Source organism: Esox lucius, chromosome 22 (genome assembly GCF_011004845.1).
Source record: "Esox lucius isolate fEsoLuc1 chromosome 22, fEsoLuc1.pri, whole genome shotgun sequence".
In the NCBI taxonomy this organism is placed as follows: Eukaryota; Metazoa; Chordata; class Actinopteri; order Esociformes; family Esocidae; genus Esox; species Esox lucius.
In genome coordinates this window covers 16,842,693-16,860,941 of record NC_047590.1, presented here as the reverse complement: position 1 = coordinate 16,860,941, position 18,249 = coordinate 16,842,693, and the positions used below count along the sequence as shown (strand labels likewise).

General features: G+C 40.4%; 1 protein-coding gene across 4 annotated transcripts in view; it reads right to left on the bottom strand.

Moving 5' to 3' along the window:
- LOC105023742 (interleukin-1 receptor accessory protein-like 1-B) overlaps positions 1-17,898 on the bottom strand; it is a 239,685-nt gene extending 221,787 nt beyond the window's left edge. For all 4 annotated transcript variants that reach the window (XM_010893169.3, XM_020042531.2, XM_010893170.3 and 1 more), the window contains exon 1: positions 17,116-17,898. The gene's annotated coding sequence lies outside the window, so the exon portion shown is untranslated. The remainder of the gene's footprint in view (positions 1-17,115) is intronic.
- Between the last annotated feature and the right edge of the window lie 351 nt (positions 17,899-18,249).

The following is an 18,249-nucleotide window of genomic DNA, read 5'->3' as shown; positions in this document are numbered from 1 at the left end:
GGTCAAATTTGCGGTTGACAGCAGCAGGATTGTAGAAACGAAGAGAGAGCTGAGGAATAATACAAAACCCACAACAAGAATACAGCTCAAGTGATTGTTTAGTATCATAAATCAAGTACCGTGTTCCCCTCAGCCGTTGAATAGACTAGGCTGGAAAATGAATGAAATGACCAACACAGCATCATGAACGACGAGCCCGAAGAAATAACATGCAAACCCATGATCTCCGTGTAACTGGACACTTCTCCTTAGGAGGTTTTGATCTTTATCGACGCTGAGTCGTGGGCATGACGGCATCTCCCTGCGGTGACTATGAAGAGAGATCGAGCGGGCAGCACGATATATCTGATGTCTCGGTTCTCCTTAAAAGTTGGTTCATTGAGTGGGAAGGCATATCACTTCTGTAGCCTTGCTTTGCAATACCTCCGAAATGATGTGGTTTCACTGCAAAAAAAAAATCCCATATGGAACAAGACAATTTAACTATATTTGAGGAGATATTTGTTCGAAATAAGAGAAACAATGGAACAAAAATAAATACACGATATTCAAGGCATATGTTCTAACAATGAGCGGTATAATCTAGTTTGTTAAAAAATAGAACACATTTTAAGGATGGAAGGGTTTTTAACCTGGAAATAAGATAAATATACTTGATAAGCCATATATTTTTTGTAGTGTGCCACAACTCCCTTGCAGGTCTTGACAATTTTGTATTAGCCGACAAAGGTTAGAATTTTTGTTTTGTTGGATGTTACCTTTCAACAACCCTCTCCTACTTGGCTGCATGGTACAAGGTATTAGGTTTTTAACGCTGTTGGTGAAAATTAGCATACAATGCCCTCCATAAGTATTGGGGCAGTAAAGTCCAACTTTCTATTTTGGTTGTACCTTCAAGTAATATGAGCATACAATCACCAATCTCATGGTATCACCCTTTGAGATGCTTTGTCATGCCTTTCCTGCAGCCATTTTGAGCTGTTTCTTGTTTTGGGGAGTTTCTGATTTCAGTCTCCTCCTCAGCAAGTGAAAGGCACGTTCAATCGAATTTAAATCAGGGGACTGACTAGGCCAGTCTAAAACGTTTTACTTTTTTCCCTTGATGAACACTGGTTGTGTTGGCAGTGTTTCGGGGTCATTGTCCTGCTACATTGTGAAGAGCCACCTAATGAGTCTGGTAGCATTTTCTCATACATTGGTAGTCATGATGCTTCTGCACACTTCTGAATTCATTCTGCTGCTGCCATCATTTATCGTCAATAAAGAGGAGCGGCCCATTTCAGAGGCGGCCATTGCTTGCCTGATCCATGACACTACCCCCACTACGCTTCATCGATGAGGTGTTACGTTTTGGATAATCTGGAGAGCATTATTCTCTCCACACTTTTGCCTTACCATCACTTTGATAAAGGTTCACCTTTGTCTCATAAAGCTGATCTTCATTCTTTTTAGCATATTCTAATCTGGCCTTTTGGTTTTTGGTGGTCAGATATTTACATCTTGCAGTGTAGCCATTGTAACAGTATACTGTGATACTTTCAACCCAGCTTTCTGGAGGTTGTTGGTTATTCCACTGAAACTTATTTTGTTTTTCATTTTTCTGTCATCAACTGCTGTTGTTTCCCTTGGCCTATTGCTGTAGACACCAGTGGTTTCTTTCTTTTTCAGACGGTTAATTAAAAGTTTTGTGCTGTGGTTCTAATTTAGTTCCTCTTTTCTTTTAGAATCCAAATTGCTTGGTTTTCTTTCATGGACAGCTCCCTAGTCTTCATGTTGGATTACGCATACTGAGACAAAAAGCAGACACCAAAGGCAAAAGCAGGATGGAACTGAGAATTCACATTCATAGCTACGTGATCAATCAACGCAAAAGGAAACACCTGATCAATCAAAAACACCTGTGAGTCAAATGTCCCAATACTTTTGCTCAAATGAAATGAATTCTGGACAGTGCTGTTATTCTTAGTTTGTGTTGAAAGGTGTTGAAACTGACAGAAATGAAAGATGACAATTTGTACGTATGCCTCTTTTACATGCCTTGAGTGAACAACAAAAACAGCAATTTTGAATTGACTTTCCCAATACTGTACGTCTACATACAGTATTTGGATAAAGAGTTAATCTTACACACAATGTTGTTGCCTCTTACAAGGTATTTCAATGGTTTGGTCATTTGTGAGGCATCAGTGATTTACAGTTGTTTGCCACCCTCTATTTAGCTATTTTTCTACCATTGATTTCCCCAGGCTTCATGTTTATGGAAGGCTGATTTTTGACGAGGCTATCTCTGTGGTAAAGTGCTGTGTGTCACAATGGAGTCCTCAGGAATGGGTAAACAGAGCTCCAAATGTGGAACGGGGAAATGGAAGGAAAATCTGTCCATTTTGCTTTCACTTGCAAGACAATTTCCATCTCTTTTTACACTTCCGTCTTCCAGCTATCTAAAACACATCATTTTCATCCTCCGGCTCTTTGAGGATCACTTGCAAACATTGCAGGGAAATGGCTTTAGGGGGAAATGGGATGAAAATGATAATTCTATCATCCTGGCTAGGTCCTGGTCTGCACGCTCTATCACTGACAAAACCATCAGCTTTGGCTTTTTCTTGCCTAGAGCCTTTAAAAAAAAAAAGACAAAAGGACGAAAAAATTGATTACACCTTAGAATGCAATTTCATCTGTGGTGAGTAGAACAACACTTTCATCGTTTCAATCTCTATTTCAGTGTGTAACAATTGACCAGTATTCCATTTTCTAGAAGTTCCTTTGGGAGACCCCCCTACATGCTTCCTGAGACAGAATATAAATAGAGAGTCGGAAAATGATTTCATTACCACTCTTACGTAGCTACATTAGCTTGTTTTTGTAATGATAGGGCAGTCCAAAAACTTACAAGGAAAACGCTGGCTCCATGGTAACAGAAGTGCAATACTCTCATGCAGGGGCGACTGGTCATTAGGGGCAGGAGGGGCACATTTCTTTCAACAGAAAGAACTGCAACAAAATGTTGTTATTTTTATTTCTCGAAGATTACTTTCTTTAATTTATTATCTATGAATATAGCATTTTCCTAAATTCCATATCATGTGTGTTAGGATTTTATTTCATGTTCATTGGTCCCTGCCTTGCTGCTTCAGACTGTGTTTTGCTGATTCGATTTCGCAGTAGTAGGCCATAGGCTAAGCGTGAATGTGGAGCTAGCCCCTCTCTCAAAATGCAAAGTACATTGTATGTCTGAAAATATTAATACGCATGCTCAGAATGCTAATGTGATCAATGTAGATCACACAAATTTGATGCCAAGGGGGGCTGACAGCTGGTAACCCCACTACAGCATAATGTCCTATTTCAGACCTGATTGGCTGTCTGTCTGTCTGGCGCCAACATTAATCAGCAAGAAGAGCGAGGAGGGTAGATTGTCTTAGCTAGCTTGTTAGCTTCACAAACGGCAGATAACTTGAGAAAATTAATAAAGTGGATTTCATACTCGAGCGCCAGTTTGAAACCCTTAATTTAGAGGAGAAACTTGAAGTAAAGCAACTTGGTGCCCATCAGCCACGGGATATTGTCATCACTCAAACTGCTTGTAAAAGTAACCGCAGGTTTAACGTGGAGTGGTTTTTGAAGAAAAAGTGGCTAACGGTTAGCATACAAAAGAAGGCACTCTTCTGTTTTCCATGTCTGCTATTTGGTGGAGATGGTACTTGGTCGAGGACGGGTTACAAAGATTTGAAACATCTTTCTGAGAGGATTGCAAAACATGAGAGCAGCGGGAATCATCTGGACAATGCTGTGAAAGTGGGCTAAATGTCGCAGCCCAAGTTGACAGTGCATACAGGCACTCCGTTGAGCAGCATAACAAACAGGTGGAGGAAAACAGGTACGTTCTCAATCGGATCATAACATGTATTAAAAACTGTTAGGAAAATGTGAAACCGCACTGCGGGGGCACGACGAGTCGGTGAACTCCCTGAATCCTGGAATAATCAGATGGATTTTCGAGAGGTGTGAGGGTGATTCGAGACTTCAGAGGCATGTGTGAGGGCGATTCGAGACTTCAGAGGCACTACGAGGCTCAGCCCATCTTCAAAGGGACATCCAGCACTGTACAAAACTAACTGTTATACTGTATGTATGAAGTGTACAGGGAGGAGATAGCCAAGCAAGTGGAAGAGGCATAATTTGTTGCCATACAGGCAGATGAGACAACTGATGTCTCCTGTAAATCCCAAATCGTGGTTGTGTTGCGATACATGTTGCCTGACAATACAGTCACAGAGCGGTTTTGGGAGTTTGTGGAAGTCAAAGACAAAACTGGACTCAGCCTCTCTAATAGAATCAAGGGTGTTGTGGAACCACTGAAGCTGGGAGAAAAGCTGATCGCTCAGACTTATGATGATGCTTATGATGGCTGTAATGAGTGGAAACGTCCGAGGGGTACAAACGCTAATGAAAGAGACATACCCACATACCCAGTTTGTTCACTGCTATGCTCACCAGCTGAACCTGACATTGCAGCAACTTTGTTCAGCAAAGATGAGCATCCTGAAGGTGTTTTTTCCAGATTTAACTGCTTTGGCCACCTTTTTCTCTGGCGCTCCAAAACGTGTTGCGACACTTGCTGAGACAACGCAGAGAGGCATTCCAAGGCCACCCGCTGTACGATGGAAATGTAAAAGTAGAACTGTCAATGCTTTGGGAAAACCACGCCGCACTGCTCCTGTGTATGGAGGACATACGCACACAACCAGGATGGGATGAGGCCACCATAAGTGAGGCATACGGCCTGTCAAAAAACTCCGGGACCGAGCCTTTCTGCAGCTGCTGGAATGTTTTTTCTTCCTTATGCCAGAAGTTTGATGTTTTATACAACACTCAGCAAAAATGGAGCATCAATGCATCTGGGATTAGCAGTGCTCTCACCCGTTTCAAGGAGAATGTCCAGAATATGTGGAAGCAAACTGATGAATGGGCTGCCACCGTTCACGATGGAACAGACGAGCCAGGCCGACGTGTAACCAACACAGCGCCGGTGATGAAGGAGGCATGCGACACAGTCATATCCCAGATGGCGCAGAGGTCGCCTGATCGCTGCCAAGCTGGTTGACAGCTTGCTCTTCCCTCAATTTGTCCTGTCATTCCCTACATCTGAGCTTGACTGTGCGGTGAAACTATGGCCTCTAGGAAACGAGGAAAAGTTTAAGTCTGAGCTGACCACTCTGTACCGTCACACTGAGCATCACACTGGTAAGACGGCCCTGTCTCTGTTAAGATCCATCCATGAGAACAACCTAGAGGAGGCTTTTGCTAAGACCGTCACTGCTGAGAATAATCATTACAACACCTATGATGACATCTGAGTCAAAGAAGAACTTTTCCACCTTGAAGAGGGTAAAAACCTTCACTCGCAATACCATGGGAGAGCCACGACTCAATGCATTGGCCATGTTGTCCATCGAAAGCCAGCTGATTCAGCAGCTACATGACTTAATTTGAAAAGTCATCAAAAAAGTTTACCCAGAGGAAGAACCGCCATGTCTTTTTCTTCAAGTGAGCATTCAGCCTTGGTGAGAGAAAGCATATTTTATCATCCTGCCTTTGTGGTGCTGGTCCGTGCATTGGTCATATTGTGCTGGATCGATTGATATAGATGGTGACAGGTGTCAGTGTGTCCATGCATATCTATTAAGGTTGTTTCATAGAATGGGTCTGTATCCCTAAAAAGTTGTCTTTCCGCTTCGTTGTGGCCTTCAGTGGTGTTGAACTCATTGCTGTTCGCGAATGGCCCTGTAGGCACATTGCTTCTGAGCTTGGTTGCAGAAGGAGAACAATTACACAAGAAGGTCTCTTTCTCTCTCTCTCCAGTATGTGTACTACAACACCTGGTAGAAGCAACCGCTCTGTCGTTAAAAGTGTTGTGTAGAGCCTCGCTGTTTGTTGATCAGTAGCAAGAGGGAGTTTTGTAGCTTTACTGGTATGTATCCTATATTTTTAATTGGTTTGTGCCCCACCAATTTCTTACATATAGAAACGCCACTGCTCTCATGCTACATGCCTGACAGGTAGATAGAAGCTTGGATACAGTGATTTCTGTACCAAGGTTTTTTCTCAAACTAAGATCACCTGATCTAAAGAAATAAGTGCCTTGTGAAAACAACTGAGAGAGAAAATGTGTTTTTCTGTTGGCCCTCAACTAAATGATAATCAGAAAGAGGGCTCTGAGAAGAGCAGGGGAATGTTTCAAGGCCAGGATGATGAAGAGGAACCCCATTTTAAAGAACAAGTGTTTTCATAGAGACCACCTCACACCAATGTCAGTTCACAAGATTTGTTCCATCTTTCTTTGAAGGAGCTAACTGACATTCTCATTCACATATTGTCAATACGAATTCAGCCAGAGAGTCTTTGTCCATTGTCATAATGACACCATGATCATGGCCACAGGATAGATCAGGGAAGTACTTCAATTAATTAAAATTCTATTCATGAACGGAGTACATTCGAATTCTCATTGAAAGTAAGTGGCTGGTTACTGATAGGTAGATGCAGTAGCGGTCGCAACCATTAGGCAAGGTCGGCAGCCACCTTTGGTCCCAGAAGGCTTAGGGCCCCATGAAAATTCTAACTGAAATAAAAAAATTTATATAATGATTATGATGATTAAACATAGTTTTTTTACATTTATTTTTGTTTTGATTTGATCGTGTTACTCAAAATGATACTCAAATGAAATCATGCCTAATAATACACTATTTATGTTTGAGACAAACCCCCCTCTCTTACTCAAGTGGTCTGTCCCACATTGTTTCTCACGGCAGCAGTCCGAAAGATGTTAGGTAGCTTACTCAGTCAGCCTGAGCCTGGCCCACTACACAAGAGATGGACAGCAATGTTTTTAAAATATGAAACACTCGTATTTGAGCAGGGCAGAAAAAAAAGGAAGGAGGAAACTAGCATGAGTGTCCATAACAGAAGTAACTTAGAGGCTGCTACTTGTGTCGTAAACGTGAATAGCTTAGCAGCTGTGGCTTTTACTGAAAATGAAAGTTTAGCAGTCACATAAAAAGCGCTATCCCTGACCTGGACCATTACGAATGGACACCAGACAGAGGTTGAGAAGACATTGATTCAATTCCATCATGTCTTACTTCCAACATGACGCATTTTGATTACAATGACGCCAATGTTGATTATGATGGCGATAACAATAGTGACAGTGGGACTGATCACAAATGAGTGATGTTGACGTTAACCCTCCCCTGGCTCCCCATGAAAGATCTGACAGTATAGTGACACAGAATATAATGTCTGCTCCAGGTATATGTGGCCCTCCCAGCTGACAGTAGTGAGAATAGGAAGTTATATGAATGCACTTGATTGATCATGATTAAGAAACTGTACAGAACACTTGAATGGCTAAGCGCTTCGTGCTTCACTGTAGTCGTAGCTTATAGGGCAATAGGCACCCTTCAGATAATTACGTTTAAACTAATCGATTTACTCTACTGAAAGGGGCAGAAACACAAGTGTCTTTGGAAGTGACAGTTCCATTCAACAATAAAGAAAAAGAAGGTATGTTCAAAATGTTGCCAGTATGAATTTTATAAGGACAATAAAGTAAAAGATAGATGATGTTGGGGCCTCAACCAGTCTCTGCCTAAATCACTAAATCCACCACTGGGTAGATGATTGTGAATTGAAGTGGCATTGACCCTAACCCTTGATCTACAATCTGGCTTCAGTAACAAGGAATGTAGGAGATGTATCAGGGGTGCATTGGTAAGAAAAAAATATACTGGCTACAGTTTAAATCGGCGGTTGCAGTAAAGAAAATAAAGCTACCCTCTCTTTCTATGACTTTTTCCAAAAAAATACCAAACAAAATAAATACCAACACCCATATATAACACGCATATGAGAGTACATCCAAGACATTGATGGGCTGACACAGTGACTTTGTGAGTTTCTCAAAACTACAATGCACCCAGCATGCTAACCAGAGTATGCAATGACGTTGTCCAAATCAAAGCACAAAGGGCAGATTTAGGATGCGTACCTCTTCTGTACACATTTTAAAGCATGCATTGAAATAACTTTCAATTTTAATGTTCCCAGGATTGTTGAAGTAGTATGACAAAACCACACAAAGAAACACAAAAATGATCAATGGTAGCTGTTTCCAAGCAGAAACAAGAGAAAATAAATGTAAATCTCAGTATGAGATGTCTCTCATTTTAGGACCCAAGAAACAAAGAGCATTGTTAGCAGATCTCACTGTGAACCTCGACGGCTGCATGGTCGTATCCCAAAAAACTGTAAGAAACCTCGGCGTTACCCTTGACCCTGACCTCTCCTTTGAACAACATATAAAATATGTCTCAAGAGTTGCTTATTGTCATCTTCGAAACATTGCACAAATCTGAAACTTTCTATCAAAAACTGATGCAGAAAAACTAATCCATGCTTTCGTTACTTCTAGACTAGATTACTGCAATGCTCTTCTTTCTGGTTACCCTGACAAATCAATGAATAAACTTCAATTAGTGCTGCACACGGCTGCTAGAATCCTAACTAGAACAACAAAATTTGAACACATTACTCCTGTACTAGCGTCCTTACACTGGCTGCCTGTTAGGGTTAGGGCTGATTTTAAGGTTTAACTGTTAACCTATAAATCAATACATGGACTTGCTCCTTCTTACCTCGCTGAAGTGATCCAGCCATACATACCTACACGTAACCTACGATCACAAGATGCAGGCCTTTTAATTATACCTAGAATTTCTAAACAAACTGTCGGAGGCAGGGCCTTTTCTCATAGAGCTCCACTACTGTGAAATGATCTGAATTAAGGTTAGAAATGCAAACTCAGTGCAAACTTTCAAGTGTCTACTAAAAACTCATCTCTACAGCACGGTTTATGATTAGGTGTAACCTGGCCCGGGGGGGTGAAGGTGACCAGTAGGCTTGATACTGTCCACCCTTGCTGTCTTGCCAGGTGGGCTCTTGTCACCACTGGGATGCCCTCCCTTTCGGGGGAAGAGTCACTGGCTTGTTGTTGTCTCTCTGTTGCGCACTTGTGCAATTGGGCTGTACGCTGCTGGCAATAGTCTGCCCTCATTCAGGGTGGTTGCGGTTGGTGGGTGTCCCTTTGGTTGATGCCTGGCAATGTGGGTGGATTGATTTCCTGCCTGTTGGGCCCTGTCCGGGGCCTCCCCCGGGTAGGGCCACAGTGTCGCCAGACCCCCCCCTGTCTCAGTCCCAAGGTCTTTCGCTGCTATACTATTGTGCTGGGGGATTGGGTCAGTTCTCCTTCCCCACTAAGTTCTCCATCTCCACTATAAATCCAATTGGACTCTTAATATCTCACCCGGCACAGCCAGAAGAGGACTGGTCACCCTTCTGAGCCTGGGTCCTCTCTAGGTTTCATCCTAAATTTCGGCCTTCTTAGGGAGTTTTTTCTAGCCACTGAAATTCAACACTACTGTTGTTTGCTCATTGGGGTTTAAGGCTGAGTGTTTCTGTAAAAGCACTTTCTGACAACTGCTGTTGTAGAAAGGGTTTTAAAAATACATTTGATTGATTGATTGATATGAAATTCAGCCCATTCCACTCTCAAATGTCGGTTCATAACAATATTTCATGTGTACATTCTTATTTGTATTTTGGCACGTTAAACAGCCTAAATTATTCACTGTATTTGGCATGCATACTAATAAATTGGTAGTTAGCTAGGTACCAATAAAGAATATGTAGCTATCTTTGGCCATCTACTATAGTGTAGCTACCTTTCATAACAAGCTTTTTAAAGCTTTTTTACATGTAAAACTAGCCGGCAAGCTAGGACAATAATAATAACTGTATAACTATATATATATATATAACTATATAACTGTTTTATGTAGTTATTTTGTTCCGTCTCTATTGTTTAAACATAATGGCAAATATTTGCATTAAGTACACAAGTTACAACAATGTGTTCCAATAGAAGCTAATTAACCATTGGAGAGACAAAGAATCAGGATGTACTGATTAAATATATTTGTTCCCCATCAATACACACACACACACACCATAATGACAAAAAACATCTTTAGTAATTTGTGTAAATTTACTGGAGAAATCAAATGTTAATATCTCACAGACATAAGTATTCAGACCCTTTATTCAATACTTTGTAGAAGCATCTTTGGCAACAATCACAGCTTTGAACCTGCTTAGGTATACCTCTATCAGCTTTGCAGACCTGGATTTGGGTAGTTTTTTATCCATTCTTTCTTGCAGATTCTCTCAAGCTCTGTCAGATTGGACTAGGAGCATCTTGAGGTCTCTCCAACTTCAGGTTTTTCTTCAAGAACCTCTTGGTATTTTGCTCCTTTCATCCTTCCCTCAAACATGAGCAGTCTCCCTGTCCCTGCCGCCGAGAAGCATTCCCATAGCAAGACGCTCCCCCCACCATGCTTCACTGTAGGTATGGAATACAGAGAGATGCAGAGATGGTTGTTCTTTGACAGGTTCTCCCATCTCTGCAGAGAAACTATTTGTCATTATTAGTGGCCAATGAGTTCTTTGTCACCTCAATGACTTGGCCCATTTTGTCCATTTGCTTATTTTGGCTGGGTGGCCAGCTCTAGGAAGAGTCTTGGTTGTTCCAATCTTCCATATCACAATTACCGAGTGCACTATGGGAAAGTTCAATACATAAGCAATTTTCTAGAACCTCCCCAATGTCCATACCTCCACACAATTTTATATCTCAGAGGTCTATGGAGAGGTCCTTGGACTTCATGGCTTGGTTTCTGCTCTGACATGCACTGTGAAGTGTGGCATCTTGAATAGAATATTGAATTTTATTATCTAAATTATGTTTTTTCTAATGAATTTGCCAAAGGTGGACGCCAATCAATCTCAACAATTCTCAAAGGACACAGGATGATTTGTCATTATGGGGTATTGGGTGTATACTGATGTTAAACAAAGTTGGACAAAGTAAAGCCGTCCTAATATGTTCTGAAGTCTCTGAACATACATATTTCAGTTAGGAAAAGTCTATAACAGAATCCACCATAACACACTTTCACAAAAACAATTGGTAGAAATTGGTAGGTTGTCAGACAAATTTAATCTATTTTCTTTCACTTTCAGTCACCCACATTTTGGTGGTGAATAGGAGATCCAAACGGATGTCTCTGATTTATATTCACACTCTGTGGGAGATAGGTCTCCTATCTGTGGTAATGCAGTAGCACAGGAGTGTGCAGGGATCCTGAAATTAAACATGTGTATCCACTCTTCACGCCATCATCCACAAGTGAACCAACTCAAGAGAATGTCCTCAGAGCACAAAAAGTGTGGAGCTCAACAGCATACATATGTATGAATACCCCGTAGGTATTCATACAGCAGCTTCATCTTAGGTAATTCCATGGGTCACAGGACTGATTCTTGGACATCTAATAATCCACCTGAACTATCAAACATGTCTCTAAATGGAGAAAATGCTGCCAGTGAAAATAAATAGCTCAGTGTCAGATCAATGGCCTCTGATTGCTTTAATGTGGATTTGGAATGAAAAATGTAACTTGGGGGGGAAATAGGCTGAAAACTCATCTTCTGGGGAACTGGATTTCTTTAAAGATTTCTTTTGAGAAGGGTAAGTTATTATGCATCTTTTCATGGCTCATGGTGCATTGCTTTTTCTATAGGCGTACAGTGTTTATCTCTGTGACCAATCATTAAGAGATGGCTGGAAGATGTTCATGTAAAAACAAGTGATTCCAAGCAAAACCTAGACAAATAAAGGCTGTGTTTTGTTGTATTCTCATGCAATTTCATCCATAAAATGGTCCTTTGGAGGAAGAATTGCTGAATTACTTTTTATCTAAAAGCATAATTGATAAATAAGTTCTCAAAGTTAGCATAAGTTGTTTTTAAATGTTACAAGTATCCAAGTTTTATTCACGACTCCATAATGTAGAAACCAGAAATTGGTGTCAAATGAATTTTCACCACTTAATTTGAAACATTGGTGGTGTTTGAAATTCAATGAAAGAAAGTGCACATTAATTTCCCATAACTCTGTGTGTTATTATTTAACCAAGGGACCAGGTTGCACATGCGGTATGAAAGGGAGTGAATGGTACCAGCATCAAATCTCAAATTGTTCCAACCTTGTTTTGTTGAATCAAGCCCACAGTGAGCAAGACATGTGGTTAATGCATGTCCTATAGGCAAGGATTAACCAAAAACTATCAACTCAGATAGTTAAAAGTATTGGCCTGTTTTGAACTACTTGTAAGAAATATATATAGGTCAATGCAACCAATCACAGCCATCCTTTGACATGTATCATACCACATCCACCCAAGCAGAAGGTGACCTATTTTTAATCAATTCTCACATTTTACAATTTGAATTATAAATCTAAAAGTAGCTGAGATCCAACTCCGGAAAGAATACAGTGGTATATAATATTGGAAAATAACAATACAATAGTATTAGTACACTGGTAATAATACTGTGAGGAAATTAAAAAGATTGCCCAAATTACAAATGCATACGCTGATGTCCCTGTAAGCAGGTTATGGAGAAAATACGACAAGAATCCATACTTTGGTTTAATTTCCATGTCATTTTTACCAAACACTACCATTTTAGCATTTCTGGCACTAATCCCATCCAAAAGTGCTTGAAATTTATTTTGAAGCTCAACAAAGGCCCTGAGAGATGATTTTAATATGACTTGTATACAATTATAAAATCAGTGTCACGTCCTGGCACGGCAGGACGCCCTCTCGCCCTGATTTGGAGCACAGGCACCTGTTTGTTGTTATTGCCCTCACCTGTGTTCCTTATCAATGTCCCTATTTAAGCTCCCTACCCTCACGGTCCCTGTTGGTCATTATTTGGATGTCGTTCCATTGTAATGTTGTTCTGTTTTGTTTTCCTGTTCTGCTTTAGTTATGTTGTGTTTTTGTTCCTTTAATAAAAGTCCTCTGTTTTTCCTGCGTCTGTGTCCCGATTCCTGGCTGCCAAGTAACAGTCAGTACCATGTTCGTGGCATTTGTGAAACAAATCCTATTCAATATAAGAATATTTCACAGATAATGTTGAAATATATATAAAGGACCTTTGTTGAGCCTTACAATACATGTCAGAAATGGTTTGGATATGATGTGGGAAAAAGGGAAAGATAGTTGTCTGGACCTGGGTAGGATTTTTTGAAGAAATGCTAGAATGTTAATTTTTGGACAGGGCAGTCTATAGAAGTCTAAAGAACAGGGCAAGGACACCAATGTGCCATTTTGTTATTTGGGTAAACTATTCATTTAATGTTCAACAATGCAGTACTGTCCAAAAGCCTTAAGCACTTGAATGTTAAATTAAAGCAATTTATTTGGGTAGTAATAGTTGACTTTGTTGTTGTTTTTAAATATAAGTATGGCTTTAGTTTGACTTTCAGGTGCCTAAGACTTTTGCACAGTACTGTAAAGTCAAAAATGTCATGCCTAAGATAGTATTGATGTAACATTCATGTTCAAGAAATGTATTTCTTTAACATGAAGAAATGTATTTCAGAAATGTTTACAAATAAAGTACTTCTCATATTACAGAACCGTAAAGCAGCAGTACATATAACCTCCTCCACAGGTTATTGTGCACAACAAATCTATGCCTGGAACACCTTCCCTTAAAGGTTGGCCTTGTGGGGGGGTTTCACTAAGTAATGTTTTTGTCATCATTTCATTTTAGCGAATAACAATACTAAGAGGCGGGGCTCCAAATGGAGGCAGGACTCTGGCAGGAACTGGTGGTGTGTACTTGAAAAACATTCTCAGTGACTTACGATGAGAAATATGCCCTACTTTTCAGCTACTTAATTAGCAAATGACATTATCTGAGCTGGCAAGCTAATGGCCTCACCCAGAACAAAGACTACCCCCTTAAAAATGTAGTAGATATCGGTCTCACTAGTCTATTCCAATAAGAAGTGTAAACAGAATCTCTTTATTGACAAAATGTTGGACAGATACAATTATACTAGGGACCTACACTGTAATGATTTTCCTGAGTCAGTCTGCGAAAAACATAAACATGGTTACCTGGTAGTTCACTTTGGATGAAAACCAGTACTGTAGTGAAAATATGACAGAAGCTGTGCTTACTTACATTGCTACAGTAATTCAAAACTGAATGTCAGAATCACTCCCTTTCAAAGTTTCACCTAATTATGTAGTTTGCTGTTGATCAAGTATGACCAAGGCAATACAAATTGTGTTTAGTTATGGTAGCCAAAAGGCTACATAGAGGGGTGGAACAGATGACTATAACAGAACAATTGTAGCTTTAGCAAATGGCTTTTTGGCTAACACGGAGCACAGTGTTGGCCATTCCTGGTTCTTGTAGACGAGACATTTAGATGAAGTGTATCTAAGTGTAGCTAATGTTAGCTAGCTAATTGAAGTAACATTTCTGGGGTGTCCACTAAATGAGTTAGCTAGTGTTAGCTTGGCTTAATGACAAAACTGCAATCTATCCAATGATGACCTTATTTTGTACATACAAATGAACCACTTCAGCATTGTTATTCCCGAGCCCTACTCTCATCTAGACTCACACCAATGATGGGACTTTATAGCCCTTACATATAAAATATTAAAGTCTTGAAAGAGGCCTGGCTAAGATCCTAAAAAAAGATTCTAAATATGAAACAACTATTGATCAGTTATGTTTTTAAATACATATGTTGTTCTAACAAGGGACCATTCTATGGATGACATTGCATGAAACAATATTGGTGCTTTATTTTATGTTATATTTTATTCATAACAGTATGAATGAAATAAAAAATACAACCATAGAACTGTAGCTTTAAACTAGAGTGGAAACATTGCAAACATGGAACAGACAACACTGTCTCTGTGTCCCTTTCGCTTTCTCTCTATTTCTTCAATCTCTCTCTCTCTTTCCCTTTCTTTTTTCTCCCATTCTATATCTACCTCTTCTGCATTCTTCCCCCCTCTCCATTTCTCAACGTGCCCCATCTTTCTCTCCTTCAACGTCTCCCCTCAACGACAGCGTTCTATCATCAGCATCAGAGCTTTATTAATGTGATCTAATAAAAAGTATAAATTCGTCACTCACTAATTCCCTCAATGCTTCACTCACAAATCCTAACCAATTGTTCCAACCACACCTCAACACAGACCCATGGTTCCATAGCCAGATAATTCATGTGGTAGATAATAAGGTTAACGCTATAATTTGGAAACCTTTGACTCTCTCTTTCTCCCTCCTTCTTTCTCTTTTGCAGCCAGATGATTGCAGGTCGAGGCTGAAATCTCTGTGACAGCTCCTTGAAAATTAAAAGTATCAATCAAGGGGAAGAAACGGTTGTCATTACTCTCCTGAATATGGTTGCTTTACCCACAATGGATGCATGCCCAGAATATTGCCTTGTGGTCTCTCATAACATACTGACTGTGCCAAAAGTGGACTTACACTATTACAAATATAACATTACATTTGAATGATGCTCTGGATATTGTAACACCATTTGCTATTTACATAGGTTTATATATACATTGCAGTCTGAAATGAATGGTTTATATAATTCAAATTCCATATTGCTCATCCACATGTCTGTCTATGTCAATTACTGTGAGAAGCATTCCTAAGTCAGTTCAATATCTAACCACAGGGCGTTCCTTAAGTGGCCACTGCTCCCCATTGGACATGAATGCATTTCTTATTAGGCACCATGTTGCAGTGTTTGAATCTACCCATTGGAAGTGAGTAAAAGCAGCGGCACAGCGTCTCTCCACTGTTCCAGTACTGATGAAACGGGTAGTACACTTCACAGCCAACTTGAGAGTACGGGATGATGGCTAATAAGAGAAAAATGTAATGCTGAGACAAACTTAGGTCTACAGTATTGGTGCAGTAGGTCTACTTGAAGAAGACACCTGTGATGTACTCTAAACGTGCAGGGTGAAGCTAGCCTCTTCAAAACGTTTACAGCTGGGGAGCTGTCATTTCAGCACCACGGGTTAAACAACACTTGTCTTTAGTACGTTTACCCTGCACGGAGCAGCAGCCTGAATCCACGTTTCTCATTTCAACCTTATCTTCTTTTGGAGGTCTGGGATTTGCGGGAACTGTGCATCCTTTGATATCGCGTTCGTGTTCACTTCACAAGCACATATACATTGACCAAGGCACTGTCGGTAAGCATAGTGGGTAATCGAAAATCCAAACCTTCATTTCCCTGAGCTGTCCGTCTGACACATTCATTTCAAGGAGTAATTCACCGGTGAACTATTCGCACACCTCACATGAACGGACAGATCAATGCCGCGGGCTTCCAGTGATTTCTGGATATAGTCCACCATCTACAGCTGAGGATGCACACGCACATCCAGCGCACCACAACTTGGCAACCAGCAGTTAAGCATTTGTCTGCACACGTTAAACCTACTCTATCCGTTGAAATTGTGTTTGGAAAATACATTAAGAACACACTTAACACAATCGAAGCCAACGGATTAACTATAATTAGCATCTAAAAAAAACAATCACGCTCACACACTCACAAACACGCAAGCAAAAACACACCCGCACGTCTAATCATTGACATAATCGTAGCACACTTGCCATAAAATAATGAATTTTTTTTGGTGTGCCATTGCTGCAGTGCCAGTGGACATGAGTACCAACTTTTAACATATATATATCTTTAATTACTTTTAAATGAATAACTCTAACCTAATCAAGTAACCTAATGAATAAGCAAGTAATATTACACACGATTTCTAACATCCGCAAAGAGTGATCCAGTCCCCAAAGCGCATGAATCCATGCGTAACTAGCAGTAGAAACGAATATTCGTTCCAATGCGCATAAACTGCCGAGAGAGAACTTGAGGCTATCACTGCTACCGAGTAATCAGTGAAAGGAGCTCATTCACATTGCTGCATTGGTTTCACAATATCTAAAATGATGAAAATATAATAGTTGAATGAAGAAATAACCAAAATATCACATCGAACAGCCTACATTACAATATTTTAATTAACAAAACTGTCAGTACTGATAATAAATAAAACATGAACTTACCCAGAACCAGTTTCCAAAACGATCCAATTGCGTTGTCAGTTCAGATCATAAAAACACCATCACAATGCCAGTGTAGACTAATGCAAATAACCTGCCTCCTCTCCTTAGGCCTATAGATAGACACCCGGTGAACACTATGCCTAATATACAGATATCCCATTCACGCAAAAGTTGTCCAGCGGGAGGTCTAATCCAAAGCACATATTGTCAGCCTTTTCAGTTCCGACTAAAAGTGCAGATGGTCACTTGCAACCGACGAGACTTGCGAAGAAAATGTAATTATGATCGGGGAGAAAGGTTGGCAGATAATGAAGGGCAAACTCAGGCGTTCCAGACTACCGGTGCTTGGTTATAAATAGTCAGCCAAACCTCTCCACTGCAAAACAAACCATTTCCAAAAACACTCGTGTGGTCCTTGCAGGCTGCAGCTCTGCAAAGACTGCTCTCTATGTATATTTCACAAGTATTCTCTGATACCACGTCCGATGGGGCTTTCCTTCAGTGTACCGCTATGTGAACGCTCACAATCCGAGCGTTTGATGGATTCGTCTTCTCGGTCCTAGAGCCCGCGCATCCTCGTGCACAAACAGACGCGCTGGAGAAAAAAAATGTCCGTAGGTGGACAAAACAGATGCGCAATAGGACTAGAAATATAAGAATTGCCTTTGCCTTGATTTTCTTTCGGACTTAGAGGTGTTTTTCCGGACACCAGATTAATTCCCCACCCCAGATAGGGAGATAGACCGCAGTCACTGTAGACTGGTATGCAATGCAGCTCTCAAGTTTAGGGATATACGTACTGCCGCCCAATGGAAATAGACGAAAATATTCTAGCAAGGCTAACACTATTCCTGCATTCAACAATCGAGTCACCACTGCACAGATGACAGATGTGCGTTTGGAGTTGGACATGCCCCCAAAATGTCAACATATTTTATAAAAATGGCTTTAGAAAAACACTGCAAATGAATAGTTGAACAATATGGAACAGGCAAAGATAATTACTATGCCAGGTCATTTAATAATTGGACTAAACTCTTGCATAGCTTGGTGGTACTGTAGTTGAACTAAAATCAAATCGATGTAGTGTTTTCAGTAGTTATTTACTGTTTGTTTATTTGCCACATAGCATTG